We start from the raw sequence: 15,679 nt of genomic DNA, 5'->3' as shown, positions 1-15,679 counted from the left end.
TGTAACAAGTCCAAGCATCCACTCTTTTGTAAAGAATATATTCTCAGGAAGTGTCAAGCCTCAGAGTTAGAGATATTTTATTTTTGTATTAAATTAATTCTTCATTCTTCTTATTGGTGCTTTATCATTATATCCCCAATGGAGAACGGAAAGCTGTTAGGCGTGAAATTTAAGTGCTCAGAAGTGTCACTTGGAGGGACAAATAAATGCTCATCTAGATGTTTGAAATTAATATTACATGTTTATGACATGAGGTTTTTAAGAGATGATACAGTGAAAACAAAGTTTCTCAAAACTTTTGTTTTTCTATTTCCATCTCTGAAATGTGGAGGCACTAAAACTGTATTAACATTTCTTAAAATTCAAATATGTTAGAAGTCAACCAAAGCTTCTAAACTGCTAGCACTTTCCTCCCATTCAGCTTTTTGAGAGTGAGTTTTATTCTACAAAAGCAGAAAGCAGATTGCTTATAAATGAGTCACCATCTCGCCCATATGCTCGCTGTCCGTGGTTTTGTAGGTTTTGTCCATGTGGGTTCAATTTCTTGGAATCCTGTGTCATTTTATGAAGTTTCATGGCCATTTATCTAGGCATTCTTTCATCATCAATGTGTCAATACTTAGGATCCCCCTCTTTGTCACATGAAGGACTGATTAGCGAGTGTCCAGACCTGAGCCGGGCAGGCCACCCCAGCCCTATGGATACATTCCTAAAAGAAAGAGGATGCTATACAAAGAGTTACTGAGCACAAGTGATGATGAATGGAGGAGGAAGGTAACAGGCTGCCAAAATCCCCGGAAGTACTTTAAACTTGGAGGAGAGCTTGTCTTTGCTAGGTAATATTTAGGCTGGAACCTAAACAACGAGCAAGACTGAGTTTGGCACCAGGTGGGTGGGAGAGCATAGAAGGCAGAGGGGCTAGCATGAGCAGAGGCCAGAGGCTAGCATGAGCAGAATAAGGTGACCAGACGTCCCACTTTTGTTGGGACAGTCCCGATTTCTAACAATGTGTCTCACATCCTGTGGCGTTTTTAAAAAGTCCCGATTTTTGGAAAGCGGGACGCGGGACAAATTGTTAAAAATCGAGACTTTCCCTCCAAAAGTGGGACATCTGGTCACATTAGAGTAGAAGGAACATTCACAGCATCGCCTGGGTTGTGGGGGCAGGGTGTGGTAGAAGATGAGGTCAGGGGCTGGGTCACTCAGGGTCCCCAGGGCACAAGAGGCTTATGTGATGGGTGAATACAGTGGGAAGCCACCAAGGCAGAATCCAAATACTGATTTAAAAGGATGGCTCAGGGATCAAAGTATATCAGAGGCTCTTAACCCTGGGAGGTTTTTAAAACTGCTGATGTCTGGACTCTACCACCCGAGTGGAGGTCTGTGATAGGGTCAGTGTGTCCGAGGGAACCGCAGGTGAGGCCCGTGCAGCCGGAGCTGGGGTCCATTGCGAAAAGTGCACCACGTGGGGCCTGGTGAGACTGCCCTCCCTCCTGGTTGGGTTGATTTAATACAGAGGAAACCAATGAGCTTTGACCTCTCACCTGACGCAGGTGTTCCCTTTACTCTCAGTAAGTCAAGCACAGTGACATGCCGGCCAAACGCCTCCATGCTGTCACCTGAGTTTGACAGATATCCAGGGTAGGAAGGGCCTAAGCAATAGAAGCAGCTTGTGATAATAATTATGCCTCTGCCAAAAATAACACATGGCCCAGCACACCACACCTTCACCGTGTTCTCTGGGTTGGAAATATGTCATTTGCTGTGTACACATCACAATATTCCCGCGAAGGCCCTCGGAGGGGAAGGTCTGGGGCCATGTGGAATGAGTTAAGCCCCACAGCGCTGGGGACTACTGTGCTGCTGGGCTGCCTGAGCTGCCCTCTGACTAATGAACCATGTCATTAATTACAGACACCTCCAATAAAAACGCCCGGGAGGCAAGCGCCATACATACGATAAATAAAGAGGTAATTGGCGAGGGGGGCCAGCTCATTCTGAACCAATTGTCTCTTGCTTTCCTGGCTTGTAATTGGAGACATTAATTTGATTTATCACACGGGGCTGGGAGAGATCTTGCAGTTTGCAGAGATTTGAGAGTTGTGAAATCCCTGACCTCCCAAAAGCGCAGTCACCCAGGGCGGACAATGCATCTCAGGTCGGGTTTATTACCGAAGTGGCAGTTTCCAAAGGGAAAGATAAATGGCAGAGAGTAACCCTCACAAAAACCTCTTCCTTCCATTTTCCAGAATGACACTTCAGGTCTCACAGGTAAGGGTTAATGGAGCAGCCTTAGTTACTACCAACAAAATCAAATGAAAATCACTGAATGACCTTGATGGTGATAGTTGTCAAGTTCTTTAAGGCAGTGGTCAGCAAACGCATTAGCCAACAGAGCCGTATATGAACAGTACAGCGATTGAAATTTCTCTTGAGAGCCAAATTTTTTAAACTTGAACTTCTGCTAACGCCACTTCTTCAAAATAGACTCACCCAGGCCGTGGTATTTTGTGGAATAGCCACACTCTAAGAGCCGCATGTGACTAGCGAGCCACAGTTTGCCGATCATGGCTTTAAGGCACTGTAATATTCTCAAAGAGAAACCAATCCGTGGTCAATATTTTGAAAAAGATGTGTAGGTGTCTGTCTTTCCTTCTTTTCTGTGTGTGTGTGTGTGTGTGTGTGTGTGTGCATGTGCACACATTTGTAGTTAACATTTTGGAAAGACACATGATATATGTATGTATATATTTAAATGCACATTTATGTATTTCAAATAAAATGTTTAATTCCTAATTTATTTGTCTAAATATTCATAGTAATTGAAATTAGCCTGTTAAATGTGTCATTGTGGCCACAACAAAACAAATTCTTTGTAATTCTCAGGCGATTCTCATTTTATAAGTAGGACATCAGCTATTAAATATAAATTACTTACTGGTCATAAAAAAAACACCATATTACCCTATGTGTTCAAAGTAAAGACCTAGTCGGTGCTAAATTCAGAAACAAATACGATTTACTGAGTGCCTACCATGGGCTGGGAGCTCGGCACCTGGCCACGCTTCCGAGTCCCCTCTCTTCACTCCACACAAGCACAGGCTGGACTTTCGGAAGGGCAGGACCATACCTACTGTGCCCACAATGCATCCCCAGTGTCTAGCACATCATAGGCGCATAATATTTATTGAATGACTGAGTGAATACCTTGAGCCTAGGGCTTCCTAAAATTTGAAAGTAAACAGGAATATTTAAAACTTTTTTTGATTCCTTGTATATTGAAAATGTTGAAAAAAATGTGCCACAGTACCTAAGAACTTTCTATGTAGCCTCCTGCATCCCCCTCCCTGTATTTGGATGCAGGAGTGAAGGTCTAAATGTGCTACCTGCATGAGTAGTAGGTCTCACCTGAGTCCTCATTTCCCTGTGTTCTCCCCTGCACCTTACCTGCCCATCACAGGCCTGCCTGGCACCCACCCAAGGAGGTTTCCAGGCAGGACAACATGATTGAGCATGTTGTCTTGAGCCCAACTTACCCTGCAGGATTTGATTAATCTGGAGCACTATCACCACTTATAGGATAGTTTTAGCCAAAAAGATACGATCTGGGTTTGGTTGAAAGTTCCATTAAAGAGATGTACTGGGGAAAAGCTTGGTGTCAGCGATTTGCCGAGGGGAGTAGGAACCTCAGGCCAATGGAGTGGGGACCAGGGTTATAACCAGGGAGATCGTCCAAGGGAGGACCCTTCTGAAACTGAAACGAGGTATTATTCATGATACAGGAGAGCAGGCTCAACCAGGGCTGTTGTCTGAGGGGTCACACAGTGCTGTTTCTCTTGTTCCTTGGTTTCTTTCCATGGGGTGTGTTCTTCTGCCTTCCTGAGCACAATCATTGGTTGGAACATGAACCACCCTCCCTGGAGACCTAGTGAAAGTCATGACCCTTCTCCCCGGGAACATTCTCAAGTGCAAAGACCCACAAAACGGTGCTGATAATGTCTAAGGGTTACCAGCCATCTGACCCCCGTTCCTGGATCTGAAATCAAAGACCTCCTGATCCTGGGTATTTCTTAATGATTTTCCAAAGGAGACTTTTACACCATAGTGCGGCATTCCGCTTCCCTGTGTTTTCTTTCCTTCCCCTTGCTAACCCACAATGTTACCTTAGCAGACAGAATATTAGACCAGCATGCTGAGCCAGTGGATGCCAAGCCGGTGGTTTTCCAGAGACAGGAGCCACATGAAAGCTACCCTCCCCCCCCCCCCCCCCCCCCGAGCTGCGTCCCTGTGTTTGTCACTGTTTAGTGGTCAGGAGACTGGAGAAAAATAACAGCCAATAGGTAGACACTCTACATTTACAAAGGGGATAAAAGTGACCCAAAGATACAATGCCTTGCCACTTTTGGAAAAGAACAAATACTTGAATCTGCCGAGGAACGCGGTTATTTTCATTTCAGGTTTTATTGGAGGGTTGTATAATTTCCAAATGTACAAGGAAGGTTAACCAAATAGTAAAAGCAAAAAAAAAAGATCCGGGGGAAAAGGTCGCTGTCTCAGGGAGGTCTCCCAAGAACGTGGGGAACTTTTCCACTGGCTTGAATTGGGATCAATAATTGCCTAGAAAACGTCTCCCGGAAGCCCAGGGGTATTTAATTAACAGAATCCCCATTCACAAGCAAAGCACCGGGCGGCTCTGCCAAGTGCCCGTGTCATGGAGGAGAAGGCGGGGATGCTGACTGGACCGGGAGTCCACTAAGAAGACAACCCATCTGTGAATTTAGCTTCCTGTGCCTTTTGCTATAAATGTTTCTAGTGGTCATGAGAAATCTCTGGAATCACACATGAGGGCCTCCTTCCTTGCTGTAACCTTAGGGCTGAATGAATCTCCTACCCCACCGTTCCTCCTCGGCTGGGTGAACTCATAAAACAAACAGGAGATGGGCAATTGACTGCCCTCGTGACAGGGCCATGCTTGCAGGAGGAGGCCCCGTGAGGGCCCCATGCTTCCTGCTGCCTCGGACACCTTCTGCTCTTGGAAGGGGGCCATCTGGCTGCAATTCTGTCAATAATTGAAAGACAACCTCAGTCGCTGGCTAGGTATGTGCATACGTATGCAGGGGCCACAGGGAGGGACATCAGGGCTGACAACCTTCAACATGCCCCTTCAGACAACACCCAGACAGTCAGAACTGTAAAAATAATAATAATAATAATAATAATAATAATAATAAGAAGAAGAAGAAGAAGAAGAAGAAGAAGAAGAAAGAGGGACACTAGATATTTTCCAAATTAAAATTATTTGGTCCTTCTGAACAAAACAGTTTGATCATTTCATGGGTTAGCCTATCACTGGATCAAAAAGCATATGACCATTTTGCAACCTTATGGAATAACCCTATTCAAATAAAATCTTTAGGCAAACCATTATGGAGAACTAGATATACACATGGTGTCAACATGTTATCCTACAGATACTTGCAGCTCATAACTGTGAAACCTCTCACTGTCATTGCTTTAAATAGAGGTTGACCTATATCATGGTGGGGGCACCAGACATGAGGTGCCTCTAGAATCTTTAACAAAGTATCCATACCAAAAGTGCTAAAGGAGTCTGAAACCAGGAAAGAGGAGATAGAGGAACAAGTTTATCAACACTACGAACCAATTAAATCCAGGAAGTGGGACATTCTACAGGACAAGTGGCTTGATCTCTTTAACAAGTTTAAATGTCTTGGGGAAAATAAAGAAAGGGTAGTGGTACGGTCTGGTCTGATTAAAAGAAACTTAAGAGAATTAACGATCAAATAAAATACATGGCTTTGATTGACTCTTAGACTCAACAAAGCAGTTGTAAAAGACATTTGGGGACAATGTGGGAAACAGGATAGTATACTGGCTCAGATGATATGAGGCAATTGTTAATAGTGTTAGGAATGATACTGATATGAAGTTATGTAGAATAACGTCTTTCTTTGGGATTCATACTGAACTATTTTAGGATAAAATATTTCAATGCCTATAATTTATTTCAACATCAGAAAAAATATAGATGAGTCAAAATGGCAAAATGTTAACATTGCTAAATTTAGGATATGAGTTTGTATTGTAGATGTTAATTATATCATACTCTACTTTTCTGTTTGAAAAATTTTATAATAAAAAGTAAAAAAAAAAAAAAAAAAAAAAAGGAAAGTGGGAAAAGAAAACAAGAGAATTTTCCTAAAGACAGTCAAGATGTAGAGAGGGCAGCTAATAAGGACATCCCATTACAACTGGGGAGGAACGCCAGAGGAAACAATGAGCCATGTGGCTCTCCTGACATAACCCTCCTCTCCCCTCCCCTCACTGCATGAAACTGTCATGGCTTCCCACTGCCCTTAGGGTAAAATCCAAACTCCAGAACAGCCTTCAGGGACCTACACCAAGCAGGCCCTACCTGCTTCCCCAGCATCACCAGTGCCTCCCTTACCCTGTCACTGGCCCAGACACTGTGGTCTCCTCTCAGGTCCTCTGTTGCCTAGGATTTCAGTCTTTACCACTAGCCTTTGCACACGTCCTTCCTTCCTGGTAGAGCACAACTCGCACCTCCGCCAGCTCTGCTCAGCCTGGCTCCTTGCACGTGCCTCGTCCCCATTCACTTCAGCACAGGCAGGAGAGAGATACAGACCACTTCTTCTGAGATATGCAGAATACCAGAACGTGAAGAAGTGCTTCCAAAGGGTAACAAAACTGTATTCTTTAAATGTTCACACTTAAAAAAACTGGTTTATTTAATGCACACTTACGTGCTCACACCACAGCAGGGCCTCAAACAATGTTGTTTGCTTCAACACTGTTTGGTTATAACGTTGATGAGATACTCTAAGAACTTAGATTTTTGTCTATGTAAATTTGCCTATAGTAAAATTGTTTTTTTAATACATTATTTCACTTAAACTTGCAGAACCCATCTATGACATTATGTGAGGGCTTACTGTATAATGTATATACATCATCATTTGACAACAAAGTCATCAACACCCATACGATATACCCTGCTGCACTGTCATCGCCAACCTACTTTCTTGTCCCCACTTTGGTCTGCAAGCTACATGAGGGTGGTATGTTAGTTTTCTATTGCTGTTGTAACAAATTACCGCCAACTTAGTGGCTTAAAACAACATAAATCTTACTGTCTTACAGGTCTGTAGGTTAGAAGTGTGGTATGGGTCTCACCAGGCTAACATCAAGGTAGAGGCAGGGCTGCCTCATGCTCTGGGGGCTCCAGGGAAGAGTTTTCTCCTGGAGATTGAATGACTAGTTGGTAATTATAAATTGAGAGTCATTCTCAGCTTCTAGAGACTTTCCAATTCCTTGGCTAGTGGCCTTCTTCCTCCATTTAAATACCAATGGCAATAGGTTGAGTCCTCATGTCTCATCTTGTTGTCTGAAGCTGGGAAAGGTTCTCCACTTTCAAGGACTCATGAGATTAGGTTGAGCTCCCCTGAAGAATTCAGGGTAGTTTTCCTCTCTGAAGGTCCATAACCTTAACCACAGGTAATACTTTTTGCCATGCAAGGTAACATGCTCACACATTTCAGGGATTAGGAAGATAGACGTCTTTGAGGGCCATTATTCTGCTTACCACAGGCAGAAACCAAGATTTGCTTGTTTATGGTATTAAATGCTTTTGATACTATTGTTATTATTATTCTGCATTACTGCTATTATGATCCAGCAAGTTAAGTTCAGAAGCTTTCATTATTTGTCTTTTTTTTGTTTTATTTTTTGGCAGATCTCTACTAAGACTGTCAGATCTCATTCCATCTCACACTATGAGGTAAGATGGAAATGCAGGTGACATTCAGGAGAGAGTTATTAGAGCCCATCAAAGAGAGGGGTAAATCCGTGAATGGTATAAGGTTGGGATTCAAAAGCAAGCTGAGTTCCCAGGAATTCTAGAGAAAAATATCTAAAGTTCAAACATGAAGGAGTAGTTATGTTATTATATACCTTAGAATTGTAGAGAAGAAATGGCTAAAAGGATTAAAAGTGTTTGATCTGAGGATTGAAATAGGGGAGGCATGAAGTAGGGGAGGTATAAAATAGGGGAGGCATAGTTTTCCTTCTGAGCTCTTCCATAATTTTGTACACTTTAGCCACATGCATGCAATACTTTAACAATGATTAAAAATATCTCTATATCAGGAGAATAAAAAGTAAAAAATGTTGTGTTGAGTACAATCCTGTTAGTAAAACATATAAAATACATATCCATATGTGGTTAAACAGATATATGCTGAACATTGTTATATTTCTAAGTGAATCACAAGAAACTGGAAAAAAAAACATGGTAAATGTGGTAACGTGGGGAGAAGCATTTGGGTGGGGTGGGAAAGTGGCTCTCACCTTTCAGTTTGCATCTTTCTGTACTACTTGGGAAAGGCTGCATATATCTCTTTATCATAAAATTGGGTAAGGTCCATTTCAGTATAAATACTTCATATATTCTTTTATTAAATTATTTAACCTTTACCTTCTTTTTGTCTTTAAAAAATTGATAAGAGCCGAAACTGGTCTGGCTCAGTGGATAGAGGGTCAGCCTGCGGACTGAAGGGTCCCATATTAAATTCTGGTCAAGGGCATATACCTTGGTTGTGGGCACACCCCCAGTAGGGGGTGTGCAAGAGGCAGCTGATCAATGATTTTCTCTCATTGATGTTTCTAACTCTATCTCTCTTCCTTCCTCTGTAAAAAAATCAATAAAATATATTTAAAAATTGATAAGAATTATATATTGTAAACTATATGATAAATCCACGAAATACAAAATATAAGTCTAATAGAATAAATAACTAAACCTTGCAATAATTTCTATAGAAGACTAATAAAGTTAATAAACCTAAACTAAGAATATATATATTTTTAATAAAGGAAAGAAGAAAAAAACAGAAACTGATAGGAAAGAGGCAGTATCACAACTAATTCTGCAGACAATGAAAATCAAGGAGCATAATAGAGCAAACTGCTCTAAACCAATAGATTTGGAAACTTAAAGAAAATGAACAAATGCTATAAAATATACAAATTATGGAAGCTGATGAAAGAAGGAAGAGAAATCTGAATGGCTTGATATTTATTAAAGAAACTGAATTCATTGTTTAAACTTTCCCACTAACAAAGCCTCAGGCGCAGTTGATTTCATTGGGGAATGTTTCCAAAAATTTCAGCAAAAGGTAAACCAGTCTTATACATATGCTTCTAGAAAATAGAAAAAAAAAATCCTGTCTAAATATGTTTATTATGTCAGCATTATCTGATTCCAGAACCTAAGTATTTAATACAATAATTATGAAACAAACTCATTAACAAAAATGTTACAAAATGGTAGCAAATAAAATCCATTATTTGGGCCTTGGCCCCTATGGCTCAGTTGGTGGGTTGTTGTGCCATGCACCAGAAGGTTGTTGGTTCCATTCCCTGTCAAGAGCACATGCCTGGCTTCAGGCTTGATCTCTTGTATGGGCATGCAGAAGCCAGCTGATCAATGTTGTGCTCTTACATAGATGTTTCTATCTCCCCTTTCCTTCCTCTCTGTCTAAAAAAAATCAGTAAACTATTTTTAAAAATCCACTAGTGCAGTGGTCAGCAAACTCATTAGTCAACAGAGCCAAATATCAACTGTATGATTGAAATTTCTTTTGAGAGACAAATTTTTTAAACTTAAACTTCTAATGCCACTTCTTTAAAATAGACTCGCCCAGGCTGTGGCATTTGTGGAAGAGCCACACTCAAGGGGCCAATCTGATAAGGGTTTATATCCAATAATGGTTATATCTGATAGGGTTTAATCTCCAACATTTACAGGGAACTCATACAACTTAACAAAAGGAAGATAAACAACCCAATCAAAAAATGGGCAAGTGACCTAAATAGATACTTTTTGAATGTGGACATTCAGAAAGTCTAGACATATGAAAACATTTTTCTAATATATTTTTATATGCCTACATAAGTTGAAACAGTAATATATTCATGTAGTATCATTATAGTAAAATAATATCTCATCATGTCCTTCTCTAAAAAGAATGTTATACCAACTTAGGGGATTCTAGACAATTATTACTTCTCTGATCTGTAAAAGTGTTTCCATGTGGATATTGAGTTTGGTGGAGAGAACTGAAAAAAATCAGCTGCTCATAAACTGGACAAACAGAACCGTGACAATGGCATGACTGAATGAGGGCACTTTCCATCCCAGGAGCACTGGGGCATCTGGAGTATGCAGGTAGCTGTCTCTGATTGGTCTGGAATTAATTCTATTTTAACCAGTGAGTATCTTCAGTTCTGATGGTAGCAGGAGACTATGAAAGCCAGAGTAGGGATGTATAGAATTAGGTATTTGGGACAATCTGGTAAAATAACAACACTCTCTGGCCTCACTCACCACAGCCCAAGACCATACTCTAGGACACATGTGTCAAACACAAGGCCCGCGGGCCAAATCCGTCCTGCCAGGCCTTGCAATGTGGCCCGCACCGAGCTGTCATCACTGCACTCTGCTGCGTTTCCATCACAATGACAGTTTATGACTGTTCAGTAAACCATTCGGCCCGCGATTTAGGCTGGATTTTAGATTTTGGCCCCTTCTCTGATTGAGTTCGACACCCCTACTCTAGGAGCAAATTCCTATCTTCTCACAGGTACAATGAAAACTCTCTCTGATTGGTCCAGATGAAAGCAGATTCTAGCCTTGAAGGAATCAAGCCATCCTTGCTCATCACTAGTTAGATTTGGTTTCAGAGGCCAGAACACTATCAAGAGCTTCCGTAATTAGTATCCAGGCACAGAAATCATAGGTTTTCCATCTTGGGGTACTGGGAGCCTGAGGCATAAGGAATGCTAGAAATCCATGCTCTACACATAGGCCATGTTCCTGCCTCCCCTTCCCAGGCTGGGGTGACAGGCACAATCTCCCAAGAAGTCCCTGCTGGACAGCCAAAGAAATGTCTCTTCCATCCCCTTCAACAACTTCTAAATACAAGTCCAATTTTTATTGGACCTGTCTCCATTAATCAAATGATTAATACTGAGTAGGGTAGATAAAGAAGAGAAAATGCCATCATCTACAAGTGTGTTTGAACATTTAATGTCACTGATATGTGCATTCAGGAAGGTGTGTCCAGATTACAGAATGACTTCTTAAGATCTTAGGTTCAAAGGAATCCTTTGAAATTAATCTTCTGTCCCCTCAACTGAATTCTGCCAAGAGGACAGGGTTGAATGAAAATACTTTTCCAATTCTTCAAATTATGGACATAAAATGGAATACTAGAGACAATTATCCAGATAATTTGACATGAAGGTTTTTTTTGTTTGTTTGTTTTACTCTTCACTGCTTGTGGGGATGTGGGCATTATATGACCCACTGCTCTCTAATTTAATAAGTCTGTAAATCACAAGAGTTTCCTACATCATCTGGAGCTGCTCTGATGAAATTTCTAAGTTTGGGAACCAAAACACTTTACCTCCTGGATCAAAACTCACCCTCTATAACCAGAATAGATCTCTTCCTAGATTGAGTGTCACAACACATTTCTGTTGTGTTTGCAAGATATGTACAAATCTGACTCACCCTGGTATTAGATCCTGGACAAAGCATGTGGGTCAAATGACTTATCCAAGAGCCATCCTAAGGTTAAATGTTTAAGCAATAAGAAACAGCACAGGAAATTGGGGTTGGTCTTCCTGGGTGTGAGTCAACTTTGTGGTGACCTAATTGGTATTTCTAGGGGGATGGGGCGGTCTGACCAAATGGATCTAGACAGCCTTTTCCCACTGGCAACCGCACAAAAACTAGATGACATAATTCACAGAATAGGAAATTAGGAGCAGATAGGAAATGCACACAAGACTACTGTATTTCTTCCAAAGGGAATGCACATATTGAACAGATTACTAAGGAGGATCCTCAAAGTTGGCAAAACCAATTCATTCAAGAGATAGAAGCAGAGTCCTGGAGAAGCTGAAGGCTAGAGCAGAAAGGCAAGGAGCTTGAGGAGTGGACTATGACAGGAGCTCATTTGGTCATCTCATGCCTAGAATTTCTGTCGCTCCTATCAGTTCAATGTCACTGCAACTCAACACTGACATGTTGAGTTGGGGTCTTTGTTGTCTGATCATCCAACACGAGGCTAGTGACTTATTTTCCATTGCCTATGGCAGGCATTATTTTCATAAATTTGAATGGGAGAAATTAAGTTGAAGCAAGGTCCTTGTAACCACCCAGTTTAGACTTATGGAAACACTTTAGAGCAAAGCAGCAAGAGTAGGTTTCTTATTTGTCTGTCAGGTTCAGCATATCTTTAGGAGAGCGGTAGAACTGTTTCCTTCTCCCTTGAACCAGGGAAAAAATGTATTTTTTGAGCTTTATGACAATGCTAAGCTGGCCAAAATTTACTCAGCAATGTCCACGGGCAGCCGTGTCTTTCAACACGTCCTCTTTTTCCTTCCTTGAGAAAACATTGAAAAACTATAGAGTGCCTTGTAATAGAGACATTTTTTCCCCCTTGAAAGTTAGGATGACAAGTGTAGCATTTTCTCAGCTATCCCACACCAGTGAGAGACAAAGTGAGAATGACATCCATTGCACAGCTGGAATTGCAAGCACTAGAATTTCCCACAAGGGCCCACGTGTTGCTTGCCTGTGGGAGAGCTGTGACACTAGGCACGTATGATCAACCCCACCTCCTTCCCAATTGCCCCCTTTTGAGATCAGCTCAAGTGAGGATGCAAAGAAACTTACCCTGATGTGTGAGTGAAAACGGTGTGGGGTCCACTTTCCCTTCGCAGTCATACCTCATCTCTAGTGTTCTTCCTGAATAGCACATAACTGTAGAAGAGGGGAAGCGAATCAAGTATAATTTCCAGGTCCTTCAATTGTTCAGCCAGCCTTGTTGAGTTTATTGTAATTGCTCTGTGAGTTCTCTCTTATTTCCTGAAATTCCATGAGAGCATTGCAGAGGAGTCATTATGGCTCAGATCTGGAATGGTGAAATATCAAGAAAATGAACTCAACCACTAGATTAATTCTGGTTCTACTAAAGAGAGATTTTTTTTTCTCATTGAGATATACTTGACATATAACATTGTGTTAGTTTTTGGTCCATGATATAATGATTATATATATTACATTGCAAAATGATTACCAAAATGTTTTGTTAACATTTATCAAGAAAAAAAAAATTTGTGTGTAATGAGAACTTTTGAGATCCACTCTCTCAGGAACTTTTAAATATACTATAGTCACCACACAGTGTACATTATATCACCAAGATTTATTTATCATATATAACTGGAAGTTTTTACCTTTTGACCACCTTCACCCATTTTGCCCAACCCCCATACTCAGCCTTTGGGAACCATCAATCTGTTCTCTGAATCTATGTTATTTTGTTGGTTTTGTTTTAGATTCCATGTATGTGATATTATACAGAATTTGTCTTTCTCTGTATGCCTTATTTCACCTAGTTTAATGCCACTAAATTTCATCCATGTTGTCACAAATGACAGAATTTCCCTCTATTTTGTCGATGAATAACAAGCCATTGTATAGAAACCACATTTTCTCTTTTTTGTTGTTGTTAATTTTCACTGGAGGACATTTTTCCATTGATTTTTAGAGAGTAGACGGGAGAGGAAGAGAGAGAAATATCAATGTGAGAGAGACACATTGATTGGTTGCCTCCCACATACACCCCAATCAGGGCCAGGTATTGAGCTTGCAGCCAAAGTATGTGCCCTTGACTAGAATAGAACCTGGACCCTTCAGTCTGCAGGCTAACACCCCACTGAGCCAAGCTGGTTAGGGCAGAAATAACATTTTATTTACTAATTAATCTATCCATGGACACCTATGTTGTTTCCATGGCGTGGCTACTGTAAATAATGATACAATAAACATGGGAGTGCAGATATCTTCTTGAGTTATTGATTCCTGTTCCTTTGAATAAATATACAAAAGTGGAATTGCTGGCTCATATGGTAATTCTACTTTTAATTTTTTGAGAAACCTGTTTTCCATAGTGGCTACCTTACCGTATTTTCCGGCGTATAAGACAACTTTTGAAATGAAAAAAAGTCGACTGAAAATCGGGGGCAAAAGACCAAAATTGCACAAAAATTACCTGCAGATCTTGACGGCAAAGTAAGTCTTTTCTTTGAAGCTGAGGGGAGAGGGGGTAGTCTTATACAGCGAATATAGGCCTAAACCTATGTTTTAACTGTAAAATTAGGGGGCTGTCTTATACGCCAGAAAATACAGTAATTTATATTCCTACCAAGTGTGCACAAGGGTTCCCTTTTCTCACATCCTTACCAATACCTGTTATTCCTTGTCTTTTTTAAAGCAGTCATTTTAACAGGTGTGAAGTGATATCTTATTGTGGTTTTGGTTTGCAATTCCCCAACGATTGGTGTTGAGTATCTGTGATGTTGGTCATTTGTATATTTTCTTTAGAAAAATGTCTATTTAGCTTCTCTGCCCATTTTTTAATTTTTTAAAAAAAGTTTTTACTATTAGGTTGTATAAGTTCTATATTTTGGATATTAATCCCTTATCAATCAGATATAATCCTATATAATAAAAGCCTAATATATAAATTGACTGAACAGCAAATGACCAGTCACTATGATGCGCACTGACCACCAGGGGCAGACACTAAACATAGAAGCTTGTTCCTGGTAGTCAGTGCACTCCCACAGGGGGAGCACCACTCAGCCAGAAGTCAGGCTCATGGCTGGCGAGCACAGCAGTGGTGGCAGGAGCCTCTCCTTCTCTGCGGCAGGCGGGCATCTCATAAGGGGCCCCAGACTACCAGAGGGTGCAGGCTGGGCTGAGGGATCCCCCCACACTCACCCCCCCCCTCCCCAGTGCATGAATGTTGTTCACAGGGCCTCTAGTTTTCAAATATTTTTCCATTTTGTGAGTTGTCTTTTCATTTTGTTGATCATTTCTTTTGCTGTACAGAGGCTTTTTAGTTTGATGCAGTTTCACTTGTTTATTTTTGCTTTTTGTGTCAAATCCAAAGAATAATTGCCAATATATACGTCGCGCTGGTCTGCGGACTGAAAGGTCCCGGGTTTGATTCCGGTCAAGGGCATGTACCTTGGTTGTGGGCACATCCCCAGTAGGGGGTGTGCAAGAGGAAGCTGATGGATGATTCTCTCTCATCGATGTTTCTAACTCTCTATTCCTCTCTCTTCCTCTCTGTAAAAAATCAATAAAATATATTTTTTTAAAAAGAAGCTTACCCCTTATGTTTCCTTCTAGAAGTTTTGTGATTTCTTGCCTTACATTAAAGTCTAATACCTTTTGAGTTGACTTTTGTATATTGTTTAAGATAGGGGTCCAGTTTCATTCTTTTGCATGTGGCTCTCCAGTTTTGCCAGAACCCTTTATTAAAGAGACTATCTTCATCCCCATTACATATTCTTGGCTCCTTTTTGCAAATTAATTGACCATATATGCGTGGGTTTACAGGCAGTCCTTGGGTTACGTCAGAGATCTGCTCCTACAGTGCTGTGTAATGAGATTTCCCCCATAAGTTGAAACCCATCTACATAAGCACCTACAGCACTCACAATGAGCACATACACAGCAGTAATGAAGTGAAACAGTAAAAAAATTAAAAATTAAAAA

The sequence above is a fragment of the Pipistrellus kuhlii genome, unplaced genomic scaffold (assembly GCF_014108245.1).
Source record: "Pipistrellus kuhlii isolate mPipKuh1 unplaced genomic scaffold, mPipKuh1.p scaffold_m20_p_11, whole genome shotgun sequence".
In the NCBI taxonomy this organism is placed as follows: Eukaryota; Metazoa; Chordata; class Mammalia; order Chiroptera; family Vespertilionidae; genus Pipistrellus; species Pipistrellus kuhlii.
This window is presented reverse-complemented; position numbering follows the sequence as displayed.